General features: G+C 39.0%; 1 protein-coding gene across 2 annotated transcripts in view; it reads right to left on the reverse strand.

Moving 5' to 3' along the window:
• Positions 1-16,257, reverse strand: part of LOC111861851 (homeobox protein abdominal-B) — a 452,675-nt gene that overhangs the window by 386,509 nt on the left and 49,909 nt on the right. For both annotated transcript variants that reach the window (XM_023846773.2, XM_033750534.1), the window contains exon 2: positions 4,213-4,304. The gene's annotated coding sequence lies outside the window, so the exon portion shown is untranslated. The remainder of the gene's footprint in view (positions 1-4,212; positions 4,305-16,257) is intronic.

The following is a 16,257-nucleotide window of genomic DNA, read 5'->3' on the forward strand; positions in this document are numbered from 1 at the left end:
ATAGCTCCAGACACACAATTTCTCAGAAAATCTGGTAGCGCCGGGAATCGAAACCGGGACCTCTGGATCGTAGCCAGAAACTGTGACCACTAGGCTATAGTGGCGGTCCCACCATATGCACTAACTTTTCTGAACTATGAATAATTTTAAGAAAATATTCAGCCTCATGCTATAGCAAATTTATTACTCTCAAATGCAACAATTAATATAAATAAATACAAATACGAGACATTAGTTAGGTTTAACTTTTCAGAACTTCAGTCCAGAGGCCAATACCTCGATGATGTAAAACAAAATTAATTCTGAATTTTTGCTTCCTGTTTGTATTTTTATAAATTAAAGGAGATTGTCGCCACAAATGTTTATTTTCAGGCATTGTTCCAATAAATGCTATTAAATCTTGATTATAACAAAAAAATCCTTTTATATTAGCACTGCAATTCATATGTAGACCGTCGCCACTTCAAATTTCCTGAGGAATCGCGTGATGGTGGCCTATCTAGACCGAAACTATTTGTTAACTGATAAATGGAAGACATTTATTCGTGTAACGGCAACCACGTCACATTTATTTACAAACTTAATTGTTCATCCATTTTCATTGCTCATACCTCGTACTTCTGGCTTTTGCGTACCTTCTAGATTCATTAGAGAATTTTCTGCTTTGGACCCTCGCAACCGCGCAAAGGCTAGTCCCTCTGCAGGATACGTCCCTGCGGTTACTGTAATGAGTTTCGTTAAGGTGCATTATTAAATGTATTTGTAATGTATGTAATACCGTGTAGCGTTTGTTCAGGAAATTGGTTNTCATTGTTGTTGTTGTTGTTACTATCGTAATCACCGTTACTACTACTACTACTGCTGCTACCACCATGATCATCATCAATATCATTGTCATGATCGTCGTCGTCGTCGTCGTCGTGTCATCATCATCATCATCAATCATCATAATCATCATCATCAAAGTAAATTTAAAAATGCTTTTAATGCGAATGAAAGGGGGCGTAACACCCCCCGTGCTTGTAAACGGAAAAGCAATATTTGTTTCCGCACTGCTGGAACCACCTGACGTGACACCCCTAACACTGTAAAGAGTGTACGCACGAAATTCGTCTCTCGGAGTGCGATAAGCAGCGCTCCGTACTCCTGTGACAAGGTAATACTCCTATCGGAGAGCGTAGCATTTACTGCTAAGCACACAGAACATTAAAGTTGTTGATCTTTTCACACTAGCTGGTCTGGCGGGCTGGTCACAGCCCCAAAGTCTTAAGAGCGTCACAAATTGCGACATCCAACAATCTGTTAAGAATCTGACAGTCACTCACCAGGCAAGAATTTATAAGTCCCATACAATCCCATCATTTGCCCTTACCTGAGCCATCTGAAATCAGTCCACATTCTCCGTCCTGTTTCTTTAAGGTACCTTTTAATATTGTTGCCTCGTCTACGCCTAGATCTCTTAAACAGTCTCTTACATGCAGGTATTCCGATAAAAAATTATAAAGATTTTCTTATTTCTTGTTGCATGATACATGTCAGGTCTATCTCATCTATCTTGATCTGGACAGCTTAACAATGCTTGGTGACAAATTATGGAGCTCCATACTATAGAATTCCTCCGTCCTTCCGATCTTCCTTCCTTTGCAGAAGCACGCAGCCTATTCTCTTTAGCATTTGGTCTCCAATATCCTCAAATTATATCCTTCCCTGAAGAAACCTGCGCAACAGGCAACGCGAAAATGGCACCGTCTGCGTCATGTTTTTCTTGTGTCCCCATGGTCAGGACTGTCAAGTTAAACACACAGTTCTCAAACGTTGCGTCGCATGTCCTGCTCCTTCGGTACAGACCCTGCTTAACTTGAAAGGTTGGCCTGATAGTGCAGTACCCTCTCGCCACGCTGCGCGCATAACAACAGCCGTTACTGCAGCCGCTCAACGGCGTCGCATGCGTTCACTGCAATTCTGCTCTCGGAACCACTCTGCGTTAGAAGCAGCAGCAAGTGGTACTCTTTGTTAAGTAGGGCCTGATATAGCTCAGTCGGTATAGCGACGGGCTATGGCTGGACAGCCGGAGTTTGATTCCCTGCCGTCAAAAGAGATTATTCTCTATTCTTCAGCGGCCGGACTGGCTCTGGGTTCTACTCACCGTCCTATTGAATGGAAACCGGGTGTTTTCTTCGGAGTTAAAGCAGACGAAGCTTGAATCTGACCTCTCATCTCCACCTTGTGTAAGGTCAAGGATGGTGGAGCTGTACCATACGTCCAACCATACGTCATAATAGCTTCATGATTAATTATTTAAACACGGGGGCAATTTTACCATTCATAAGTAATAAATGTTTAGTAATGTTGAAGAAATGAAGCCGCTAGAGTCTAATACTTTTTAAAAATGAAATTACGTGAGGAATGAAACTGATTCAGAAGAGAAGGCTCGTGTAGTTATTTTATTTGGTGCATTATACTTACTGAAAGAAAGTTCTTAAATGCATGAAGTCATGATGTTGCTTCTGTGTGTGTGTCTGTGTGTTCACCTTTCAACTTATGGATCAACAGAAAGACTGTCACAGATGTTGGTACAATCTTTATGGCACGGGAGGTCACCCCATTTTCCTATTCTTTGTTTCACATGATCTTAAACAACAACATGGCGAAGACACAAATTTTTGCGGTGAGAACGCTACTAGCGCCACTAAATGTAAGGCCCTAGAATAGTTTAGCTTAAGCGGCCTTCGTAAAATGTATAATGTATAAATTTTCATACTTGTGGAATGTAAAATAAGAACATGAAGACCATGTAAAATGTTTCTGTAGCTTTCACTTTGATAACATTAATTAATGAGGAACTGGAACTAGACACGTGACATGTTCTCAGTAAGTGGCCTGTAACAGACCTACATGTCAAGAATAGCCGGCTGTTTGCGAAGTCACACACGGACACGGTGCAGCAATTCGGGTTCATACCTTTCGACAAAAAATCACGGATACATATTCCACACTTAAGTAATAAGCTCTACAGGAAAGCAGGAAATAATGCCAACATCAGCAAAAGTAGAGTTTACAATATTTACAATAAATTGTAAATATATGTGACAGGAATAGAGAAGGTCCCTTGAGTTAAAATTTTGGTAGTGTCTTTCTTCACGACTTTTCTGAAAAATATCATTAATTATACGAGTATATATTGTACCGTAGTGTCATATTGTCTTGTCTTTCCAATTGTATTTATTTCCATCAGCACAACTTCCGCATAGACACACTATATCATAATTATCTACTACATGTTTCGCCCTTTCGATCATCCTCACATAAGCATATTTACTGTTGTTTACACTGTCACTCCTTTACATTCGGCCCAACAATTAATGTGCATACCTTATAGTGACCGAAATATAGAAACATGTAGTAGTAGCTTATTATCACATATTGTGTATACATAGAATTTGAACTATCTTCGCTCTCTCGAACACTGGAATCGTGGGTTCGAATCCCACTCAAGGCATGGATGTACGTGTGCTTTTATTCTGTGTTTGTGTTCTTCTATGTGTAAGTAGGGCCTTTCGACGGGCTGATCCCCTCTCAAAGGGGTCCTATCGACGGCGTATATGATTAAGAAACTGAAAAAGCGGCCAAGGACCAACAAAAGGACTGTAGAGCTATAGAGAGAGAGAGACAGACAGACACACACACACACACAGATAGATAGATAAATTATATTGGTGAAAATAAATATAATTACGAATTGTCTTGCTGCTTAGCCAATTCTTATCATAAAGCAACCGGTTACTGTTCCCTTAAAATGCAAAATACTAACAATTCTACACGCCATTACTGCAATTTCTGCTGCTTGTGATGCTGCTTGTGATGCGGCAGTCACTGTGTGCATCAGTCGCATCGCGCCGCACGGGTTTACTGCACCAGCGACATCATCTGAGTGACAGCTTGAGTTTAAATCTCGGGAATCTGGGGGATTTGTGCATTTCAATTTATTCCTTAATTTTTCTTGTCCTCGCATCATGCAGGACTGTGACGGAAGGCTCAGGTTCCGAAAGCAACATAAAGGAACTCCCAAAAATTAATTAGTCATAAATCTTTTGAGTTTCCGTGCAGGTATTGCGCAGAAGGGAGCAAATTGCTTGCGCTAGACAACCAAATTTCTGTGCTCTATTTTAGAGATGGAATACTGTTTAGCCAGTCAAATAATTTTACACATACCTGCTAGCAGGTGACCTTCAGAATTTTTCTTTAGTGGTCCGACTTGAAAGCACTTCGAAGGCAGGAATATGGATGTTACGACAGAGCGTGTCCTGCAACAAGAACAATATTTACAGTTAGGACCATACTGCAGATATCCTGATATGAGAAAAATGACATAAGCTCTACTGGCGAGGCAAACGCATGCACATGTAAGTCTTGCCTAGAGCAGTAACTGCATTTCAGTCATTATTTTCTTTAACCCTCTTGATACAGTTAGTTCAGCTGTAGGTTACATGATATTGTGAGCCAGTCATATCACTGACGTCATAATCATTGAGGCATCCCAGGACTTAACACAGCATCCCTCTACTGCTGGAAATCACGTTTTATTACAACGGAGTTTGTTTATAAGCAGAAATGGTGAGGGGTTTGGGCTGATCCCTTGCAAGTCTCAGTTTACTAATTTTATCTTCATGTCACAGCATATGCACCATACCTCACTAAATTACTTGGCTGAAATTAAAGTGCATTTTAACTGAAGTCTACTGTTAAATGACTTGACGAATTTACATTAATATTGCCATTAAAACGACACCGATCCTGGCTGTGATTGTAAACACTGAAAACAAAGTGATACAGCGACGATTCCAAGATATTGTAAACACTACAGATGGAATAGAAGTCTTTCATATTCAATGGCTGGCTTTTTATAAAATCACTTCCAGGGTAATGTGTTCTGTTAACTACTTGCAGTGCTAAAGGTCAAGACCACAAACGTCCATTCTGTGGCCTCCGAGCATAGTGCGGGCAGAGATGAAACATATGACAGGCGTATCATAAATAAACCTTAAATAATTAATCTATACCTTGAATGAAGAATGCGGTGTTCTGGAATGTGGCGCCGTGCAGATATTGTGTAAACCGACGTTCCCCAGAAACGTCGGTTTACACAATATTTACACGGCGCCACATCCCAGAAGACGGCGTTCTTCATAGTCACCGCCGTGAAAATCTCAAATATTATATATCTTGAATGTTATGAATACTTTCTTATTATTCGAAAGAATCATTTTATTTTGTTCAATTTAAAATTTTAAAAGTATTTATACAAACTACAGAACTACCAAGATTTCTTTTCAAGAACATTCATGCGGTTTATAAAAGGAAATATTTTTTTTTTTTTGGTTAACACACTTAGGTCATGATCATTGGAGCTCGACTTCTGCTTCAATGTATCTATAGAAATATTTCCACAATAATGATGCATTTATTTATTTATTTATTTATGTATTTATTTATTTATTTATTTATCACCAACCACTTTAAGTGGGTATATGTGCACCAGGGCATGGCGCGTCCTCACGATGTGGATGGAGGAGACGGCCTCCAGATATGGAGGAGAAACTCGAATATACCGAATAGGATGTAGCGAATAACTGAAAAGTGGTGTTTCTCAAGCTTGGGGGTTGGGCGTAGGGTTTTAGCTTCTTAGCGAAAAAAGGGCACTGTGTTACGAAATATTAAACAGGACCTCGGACCTGGACGGATTCTTTGGAACGCGATAAGAAAAGGAAAATGGACATAAGATTTGGCACATGAAATATAAACACAAAAGCTCTAACCGGCACTAGAAACGCTGTTGGTCTAGAAGTAAACACAGAGAAAACTACGTAAGTTGATGTCTCTTCAGCAGAATGCAAGGCAAAAACATAACATAAAGATAGCTAACAGATACTTTGAAAATGTGGCACAGTTTAAATATTTGTGAGCGACAGTAAATAATCAGAAATTGAGGATAAGAGGAGACTAAATTCGGATAATTCCGGCTACCACTCAGTTCAGAGCCTTTTGTCTTCTCTTAGACTAAAAACGCAAAAATTATAACATAAAAAGTCATAATTTTACCTGTGGTTTTGTATGGGTGTGAAACTTGGGCTCTGACATTAAGGGAAGAACACAGACTGAGGGAATTTGAGGGCAGGGAGCTGGGGAAGAACATTTGGACCAAAGACGGATTAAGTAATTGGAGGCTTGGGAATACTCCTCGCCAAATACAGTCAAACAAATACAATTAAAATGATCGAGTCAAGTAGCATGAGCTGGGCAGGGCATGCGGAAAACATGGAGGAAGCTAGAAGGAAAGAGACCACTAGGAAGACCTAGATGTAGGTGAAAAAATAACATTAAAATTCACGTTAAGAAAATAGGATGGGACAACATGGGCTGGATTAATCTGGCTCAGTGTACGGAGCAGTGAAGAGCTCTTGTGGGGGAAAAAGAAAATCGGGTTGCACAAATTGCTTGTAAACTCTTGAGTACTTGAACACATCCACGCAATTACATTTTCAATTATGGTTGTTTTATCCACGCTGTCAGTAGCAAAGTTTACATTGTGTCGGATTGTAGAATGATTAAGGAATGCCGAGCAGGAAATGATGTAGGAGGAATCGATCGTGGCCTATTTCATGGTACCACCCCGATGTTGGTTTGAAGAGACTGAGAAAGAAACGAAACCCTAGCAGGCTACTCAGCGTCTCGGTCGAGAATGAAACCGAACGCATCCCGAAAACAAGACAGAAATATTACCGCCCTAGTAAATTTTGGGTCACACTGAACACATGATCTTGTTCGTTTCGGTTCCATTTAGGCCCATATCAATGAAGATGGACTTTCAGCAGTAATAACAAAATCTTGACATCAACATCAACGGATCGGTTGAGCACTAAAATTGCTCTACAATGTTGGCTGTATATTAATTCTACCTGATGAGATATGTCAATGTTACCAATTAAATTTTAATTTTAAAAGGGAACATGTTGAATATTCATTAATTTTTTGAGTAAAATTGCAGTTGTGATATTACTTTATATTCGGTTTATCAAAATGAAAGAGAAATGAGTTATTCCATTTATACACACAACATGTCTGTTGCCACATGCCCATTTGAATGCTTGGAAATGGCTTGGGATCCTAACACTGCTGAACAAGTCTGGCTTACACCACTGACCTCTGAAATGTACTAAGCAAGCGGCGAGTGGTTTTAATATTTGTTTAAAGAATATTGCGAATGTTTCCTCCCTGCGTACGGCCCTCAGCCAAACCAAATAGAACTAGTGGCTGTCTTTGTTAACTCCGCTGCATACACCTGTCTTCTGTAACATTTATTGTATCTTGAAAGAACATAAACCTATCGTTATCGTAACTACGGCAGCAAATATTATGAACCGCGGAAAGCCTGATTTCATACGAGAGGGTGAATAAAATGGTGAAATTCATATTTCTACATAAACTAGCTCAAGATATGAAAATTTATGTTCCACTAAACACGTAAACCTCCCGAGCACACATGTCCAGTAACTCTTTCTTATGTACCGGAAGACACCAAGATAGCACTCAACAAGGCTGTACCATCAGCCCTGAATTTAATCCATGAAATATAAATACTCTGTGGGCTATTGTCACTTGAACGGGTGTCTCTTATAACTGGTAGTTCTCCAGCAACTGTTTCCTTCTACGAGAGATTTCTGATAATTTGCGAGCTAAAATCATTCCGTCACATAAACCACATATAGGCATATACGAGTATATGCCAGGCTAATACATTTAAGACAACATACTCCACATGTAACGTTCTAATAAAATATATACGGAAAAACGTGTTAAAGGAAATAGGCCAAAAAATATAGTCCTCTTTTTTATTAGTCCTACATAGGCCTACTCTACTGTAAGACCCATCTATCCGTTTTAAAATTACACAGCCACGGTATTCAGCACGTAAAGTATTCAACTAGGCTGAATAACCAGGAATTCTACGCCACGTAGGAGTTTTGTTGCTATTTTCTTCAATCCAACACTTCCAAATCTAATTAAAGTTCTTTTGACCAAGTAAAGACGAGTCAGTAACTTCTAAAACTCACATACACCTTGAGGCAGTAATGATTAGGAAGACAAAGCGGAAAATTACTCCGTTTAATGTTCGTAGTTTATCGGAGAGCAAACTGAGGGCATCTTGAGGAGGTGAAGATGATTCAGTTGGTCAAGAACCTCCCCGCCTTTTTAGGTGTTTATTACCGCATTCACAAGAGGATATCAGAATTGTTTTACTTCAGGAACATACACACACATAAACACTTCAGTTTTTACGCAGAAGAGGACAGGCCTAATTTCAGTCTCCACATTTCCACTGCGTCTTTTACCTATCTCCAAAGGGCTTTGGGGGTTATTTATATAAATTCAGACAGGTCTACAACAGCCTAATTTTCTTGTCCTTCAGCAGAAACAGCTTAATTATTAAAAGAACAGATCAATATATTATACTAAAAGGTTCTGGTATATTTTAGCAGTGTCCAAGAAGACCCGCTGCCCATAAAACGTAAAAAGAAAGTAAAGGTATCCCTGTAAGTGGCCGTGAAGGCCCATAGGGTTGTGAGACGTTGAGAGTCCCACATTACCTAGAAAATCGGCTCAAAGATGGCGGTAAGATTGTAAGCCTTACGCTCCGGCTGCACTTTACTTCCCAGGAAAATTATTTAATTAATTCCTGGTACTAGACGCTGAGTCGACCCCAGGGCCATAGTGCGGCTGGAAGGATAAGGTCAATTGAAAAAATCCAATGACTTCATCGGGACATAATTTTAATTTTATATGAAAGTACACTCTCTCTCAATATATCCTGTGATTAAAGCCATACAAGTCCAAAAGCGGGTAAAAAATAATTAATTTAAAATTTCTAAACGAAATTTAACAAAATGCAAAAATATGTAAATCATCTGTTCCGAGGATATCTATAACAATTTTTGTTAGTTAATTTTATTCTGCTTTATTAATTAACATAATGTTAAGAGCCCAACGACTTCCACTGCTTATGGAACTATAGAAGCATTACAGCTAATGCACTTTGGATGTGTATCATAACTTGCAGATAAAACGATTAACTACTCGTGTACCCTTGTGTAGTAGAATGACCGTTTGCTTTCAGATGTAGTCACTTAAGGGAATCGTCATCATTTTTCTGACAATAACACACAAATCACACAGTGCCCAGCCTTGGCTTATGAAGGCACTAAAACAACAAAATAAAAACGCAGAATAAAGCAGTGTTTATTGGGTGATTATCGTTCATTCAAAACGTCGATTTAACGGAACTGCATTTTGTGACTCTATGGGTTACAAAACAGAGTAATGATGTTTTTATATGCCATTATGTGTACCTTTAATTTTTGCACTTTTTTCTTCGCACCTAGATCCTTGCAGTGATTTCGGATCAATATATCTTCCATACATAAATCAAAACTTGAAGTTCAGCTATTTGTTTGCAATAGTAAATACCATTGTGTATGTATGCCGAAAATAAAAATATTATTTTTAAATATGTAAAGTAATTACAAATTCAGTTCCTCCAAAACATAATTAATCATTATTTAAACGGCCATAGGAAACACACCACTATAATATGTATTACAGTGCCTTCATGGAACTTACTACTACGTGAATGCCTCATGAGATATGCAGGATTTTGTTGCTTATTACACAAAAATTGTGTTCCATCGTGTTAAGGTATGAGCTTACTGTGAGGGAAAATCTTCTTTCACTGAAGTAAATATTAAAGCACTAATAAACTGTAATTTTCATATTAATTAAATATCTTGTGGCAAACTCCTTTGGATCCTCTACTGTATCATACGATAAACTATAAATTCCTAAGAGTAGAGAGTCGTAGATGACACAATTCTCATATTTTAAGGAGGACACGAAAGTAATACTGGAAACAAGGATTGTAGCTCAAGCAACGCTACGTACAAGATCCATTTGCCTTCTAAGTTTTGGGGAGCGGAACGCAGGCAAAGAAAACTTATCACTACGTTAGCAACACCCTCCCGTTCTGGGGAGAAAGTAAATTCAACTGAATGAAAACACACGTTCTCATCTAACGAGCTTCCCACAAAGCATAGATTCCAACAAAACGATGTTTAGTTCATAAAGAGAGAGAGAGACCGAAATTTTGGAGAAATGTATGACTTCTATCTTCATGGATGGAAAGTAAGGTAAGTGAGGAACCAGCAGAAACAGCGACAAGCAGAAACACACTTTGCATGCTCTGTTCATTCAGCTTGCAGCCTACTTCTGTCGGGTTGTTACTTAGCTTACTCTTCGACCATGATGATAGAAGCGATGTTTTCCTCTGAAACCTCGGACTTTCGTCGAACTACATGGCATTATAGACTCAGAACATTGTAATATTTACTTCGGAGTTAAAAGGCTTCTTGACTTAGCTATCGGACAGAGATTATATTACGTGGATTTGTTAGGTAACGCTCTCCAATTAGTAAGATATTTTAATTCAGTGTTGGCCAGAAATAGCGTACTAACAGACTGCAAATACTTGATGAACATGAAATCTCAAGATCACTGTCTTTAAATTATTATAATGGAATTAAATCATTTTCCTGGGGAGTAAAGCGCGGCCGGCGCGTAAGGCTGACAACCTTACCGCCATCTTTGAGCCGATTGTCTAGATAATGTGGGGCCCTCAACGTCTCACAACCCTATGGGCCTTCATGACCTGTTACAGGGATAGCTTTACTTTACTTTACTTACTATTTCATGCAGTTAAATGAACCGCTTATTTAAAATTGTGAGCAAAACTCTCAGTTCTGAAAGAAAAATATTACATACCCTAGTGTGATCCCTGGATCGACCTGCCGAAAGTCACTCTTACAGTAAATTGCCGCTCCACACCAGGGAGGAGTAAGGTGCCTCAGCAGCAACAGCCATTATATGTACTAACTAAAGGTTTACTACGAGAGCTTATGATGTAACCGACATATACAGGCGCCTTGGAATGCTGTTACATCAAGTTCCTACGTTGTTTTGGTTGCTTTATCTCATAACTGCGAACTCACTTGCAGGTAGAGTTTTGTTACTGTATTCTGAAACCTTTATAGAGTCTGCTGACCGCTTAGTTTAGGTAGTGCCAAAGCAATAACATGGCCAAAATTAAGAGAGTTGCGCCTTGTAAAGATAAATGAGCACAGCTGCTTGAAGATTATGATGTTTAATCCGGCTATCAAGTTAGCCATTTGTAACACAAGCTGCTATCCGTAAATAGAGTTCTGGGCTCTCTAGCCTCAGATTTTCTAACCATATACTGTGTTTTCCTAGAATCAGATTCGGTTCGTAATTTAAGATATTGACAGATGTCCCGGGTTCAGTGACTAATAATAACAGGTTCTCGATTGAATGATTGGATTGGACCTTATACAGTCAATTCGTATTTACAAGCAATACAGCTCTGTCACTGATTTATACAATTTATAGTTCACCGTTACGCATGCCTTAGAATTCTCAGTTTTCACTAGTTGTAGCCTATCCTAGTTGTCCCTCTACTGTTCTAATGGCGTGTTACCACGCAGTTGCCTAGCAAACCATCTCGGCGTGAACCACATAGAAAATACCTTTCATTCTTGCCGCGTATTATTATAGCCGCATGTTCATTGGTTCTTGACCCAGCAACTGATATCCTTTTATTGTTTAGTGCGTAGCATCGGGAATGTTTTTACCGAGCCGTTGTCTAGCAGTGGCTCGATACGTCACACTGCTTCCTCCTTAAGACTGCCCGTTCAGAGTAGTCTATCAATTTGTCTTAGGAAAGTCATTCAAACATATGAACTAACAATTCGTCATTTTTCATAAAAATTCTAATGCCCCAAAAAGAGAGTATGAAAGACAGAATTAAATTCCGTACGAAGAAAATATCAGGCTGAATAATAAAGATCACTTACGCAATAGGAATACAGTCTGCAGCTCCACAGAGAACATGCAGCTTCAAGTTGTACCCTGTCACTTTCTCATATTTGTTTGCAAGTAAAACGAAATATTCCAACATTTGTTTTTAAATGTTTCATGAATAGAAGACAACCAGTGTATATAGGGTATCTGAGATTTTCTTGGCGGTGCAGGATCACATTATGGCCTTTTCAGATGTGACACCGTTTATTCTGGTGAGTGACTGGAGACTTATGTTCCTCCAAAATGTCACTACTCCTGTATTACACTATAGGATAACATAACACAATACATTTCCACTGTCTGCATGAAGGTGAGTGTTCCTTCATGTAACTTACAAAGGAACTGATCGCCGGAAGCTGGAGATAAATTTATCTTCGATTTTTAAATTCTCATCATTCGCCATATTGCCATCACCATCGTGCTAAATTTTTGAGGCGAAATACACATGTAATTGAAACATTCTCTTTTCCTTCTGGGGCTGATGGCAAGCGAAACAGTTAATGAATAATTAGTCACGTGATAGTTCAATGGATGCTATGCGGGACCAACTGGTCTCCTTCCTCTTCTACTAAAATTGTACAGTACTAAAGTTTACATGAGCTTATTGTAACTGCAGCTGCGAATCTGTCTTGAAACTTCTTGTGTTTGTTACAAACCACACGAATCGGATATTTCAGGCACGTAAACTTCCGAAATGCTGATAATGACAAAGTCACACCAGATTTGACGGCAGGACTTACGGGAGTAATTACAGCTGTTACATTCCTTACAAAGTTGTAGTTCATTTAGAAATATTAGCATATTCTGTAAATTGATAAATTTACTTTAAAATGGATTCTATCTACATGAATTAGAGGACAGGCCAGTAGAAGACCTATTTACATTAAGGCCATACCTTGGGCGGCAAATCGCCTGCTTCTTACCGCAGCGACACGAATTCTATTACAGGATAGGTTTTCTCCGAGTACTTCGGTTTCCCCTTCCAATTCTCATCCCACCAGTTACTCAGTATTCATTTTCCGCCCTGTCTCGACACTATATTGTCTCGATGCTGAGAACGTCGTTAAATAACCTAATAAAAATCGGGTATTTTCTGACCCCTTGCATTAAAAATTATCACGGTTTTATCATTATCAGAAAACCTAAACTCCTGTCCTCACGCTTTCAGTGAAGCTCAAAAGCAATTCTGAAACGAAAGATGGTTCAGAAAATGCCGTCATCTCCGATCTCGCTTATCGTGTCGGTAAATGTGCCTACATATCAGGGCCAAGTAAACCTACTGGAGACACGTGCAAGCAAGTCTGTGAGTGCTTACTCCATGAGTCGGTGAGGAAAGAGTATAAGACGCAGCTATGAAATATTTTTGAATAGACTGGCAAGAGAGTATCGAAATACTGAGACAGAACCCTGTCCCCGGCTACTTTGTCCACAATAACTACCACACAGACCACGCAGAATGTCAATCGGGAAACTGGTATGAAACATACGTAAACTGTCTCCTCTCGCGCGTCCGGGATGCTTGAATTTCGGCACGCGGGGAGAACGGAACATGTATAGCGATGGTCGCTCGCTCTGTACGCAACTTGCTGAACTTCCAGGAACATCAGTGCTGCGCCATTGTAACTTCAAACTTCAGCTACGGTGGATTAGCGGGTGTAGTGAGTGGCCTGCTTGCTCTACTTGAACAAAGAGACTCGAACATGAATCGAGGCAGAAGGTATCGATTATCTCTACATTGATCCGATGACGTAAAACATGACAAACACCAGGAGGGGGAAGAGGGAAAGAGGACGAGGGAGGGAGGGAGGGAGGGAGGGAGAGAGAGAAAAGGAGAGAACGAAGCTTAAATGGAAGAAATAATGAGAAATATCGCAGAAGCAAAAAGAAGGATGACAGGAAAGGAACAATTTACACTGACATAAAACAGAGACCTATTTCCAGTAGGCTAAATTGCGGTGAAAATGACGTAAATGAGAGAAATTAAGCACATGATATTAGAACGCAAAATATTTAGCGGCACTCAACAAAACGCTACATAACACTTAACGCTATTTACGCTTTCCCACAGCATGCTGATTCCCCCACGTCTGACAGTCTACAGAAGGAATCACCTACCGTATGGTTGGGAAGGGTTTTCCAGAGAATTTCACATTTTTCATACAAATTTTCTGTTCACTGATCGTCAAATCACAGGATGATTCCCATTCCCGCGCTGAGGAACTCTAAAATGTCCAGATTCGGTTCCGCTGTCAGATTAATTGGAGGATCCGAATGTGAGAAATGCTATTTTCTGAGATGATGAATACGTAGAGACTACAATAATTCCTTAGATATATCTATTCTTCATGTCTGTAGTGCATATATTGCATGAGGAAGCATTGGGATGCTGAAGAAAAATTCATCTCGAGATTGTGACAGATTTGTAAGTTTCGAGCCCCCTGAATATTAAAAAATAGTTTTTAGTATGCGGTCCATGCATTTATTTACTTGTTTATTTATTTATTCATTCATTCATTCATGTAATTATATATGTATGTATATAAGTACGTGAATGTGTACGTAAATATGTATGTATGTACTGTATGTATGTATGAATGTATGTATGTATGCATGCATGCATGAATGTATGAGTGTATGTATGTATGTATGTATGAATGAATGCATGCATGCGTGCATGCATACATGTATGTATGTATGTACGTATGCTTGCATGCATGTATGAATGTATGTATGCATGTATGTATGAATGTATGTATGTATGAATGTATGTATGCATGCATGTATGAATGTATGTATGCATGCATGTATGAATGTATGTATGTTTGTATGCATGCATGCATGTATATATGTATGAATGTATGTATGTATGTATGTGTGTACGTATGTATGCATGAATGTATGTATGTATGTATGTATGTATTTATGTATGTGTGGTTGGATATTATCTTCTCTGCCGATTGAACCCTTGGACTGGTTAAATTCATGTTCGCTGTCTAGTGTGTATCCATCCTAGGCCGCTGTCCGGTAAAAATGAATAATCCAGCTAAAAGACAGGGGCCCTTCAATCACGACACAACGAGTTTCTAGAAAATTAAAATTAAATAATTTATGGAGTCCATAGCCCTAATAAAATTATGTAGGTAATACCCTCTGATAAAAACAAAAAAAGAAAACTGCACGAGCACTTGGAGCCCAAAAAGTGAAATTTAAATTTTTTAGAAACTCTTTCTACCGGTGGGAAGGGTTTCATTCTCCTTTTGTATCCTGCAAGTAGCAATGGTTTATGGGGCAACAATTTACTTCGTTTGAAATGAAACCTAGTCAGGTTTAGCAGACAACACCAACAGAAAGCGGAGCTCTAATTATTACACTGCGAAGTACTCCAAAATTTGTTTGAATAAAACTTGATGAAGTTTAAACATTTGGTTTCCACGGCAAGTGATTCGAAAATTTACAAATAAGTTCAGAGTGGAAATTTCCTCTCTCAGACCGACATGGTTGCCAATATTTTATAAGACTAAAATTCAAGAAGTTCATGCAAGATTTCAATGTGTCACACAACACAAAATTAAACAAATTTAGATTTAGACTAGTGGGCCTACTTAGGAACTTCCATTACCACCTCACTAAACCCTTCTTTAGGACTTATGGCAAAAAATAGTGAAAAATAAATAGAATAAAAAGCAAAGCGGAAGGAAGAATGAACAAGGCATTTAAAAACCACTTCTATAAGTTTTATGTGCGCGCAATAAATTGAGTAACGACATTGAAAGCCAGACACGAGGCCCGTGGCACTGTTTATTCAGAACGGTAGATCCCCATAAAGCAACTCCCCACCCTCTCAACACACGAGCTTATACGAGCCCATAACATTAACGTGGTCTGTAATTATGTAACAGTTTAAAAAGAGTGGCCGCTTGCGTCACTGGTAACCAAACAATCGACACATTATGCTCTTTGGCTCCCAGACGCTGAAATCACTGTTCTAGTGGCAGTCATCCTTACCACTTGTGGAGCAGTACTCCTCGGCGCTTTCCAAGTGGCAGTGTACCATATATTTATATATATTTCAATACTCCATGGCACAGCAAATCATATGTATATTAGGCTCATTATGAAGTCATTATTGTAGGCTGCGTTAGGCTATGTATGCTTGCATGCGTGCCTTCATAAACTGTGTCCATATTATTAACGTAATTTTCTTATTAAAAAAAAATAAAAATAAAAGTAGACTTATGCCATCTGTGTTTCTGTATATTCCCTACACCTGAAACA

The sequence above is a fragment of the Cryptotermes secundus genome, unplaced genomic scaffold (genome assembly GCF_002891405.2).
Source record: "Cryptotermes secundus unplaced genomic scaffold, Csec_1.0 scaffold180, whole genome shotgun sequence".
Taxonomy (NCBI): domain Eukaryota; kingdom Metazoa; phylum Arthropoda; class Insecta; order Blattodea; family Kalotermitidae; genus Cryptotermes; species Cryptotermes secundus.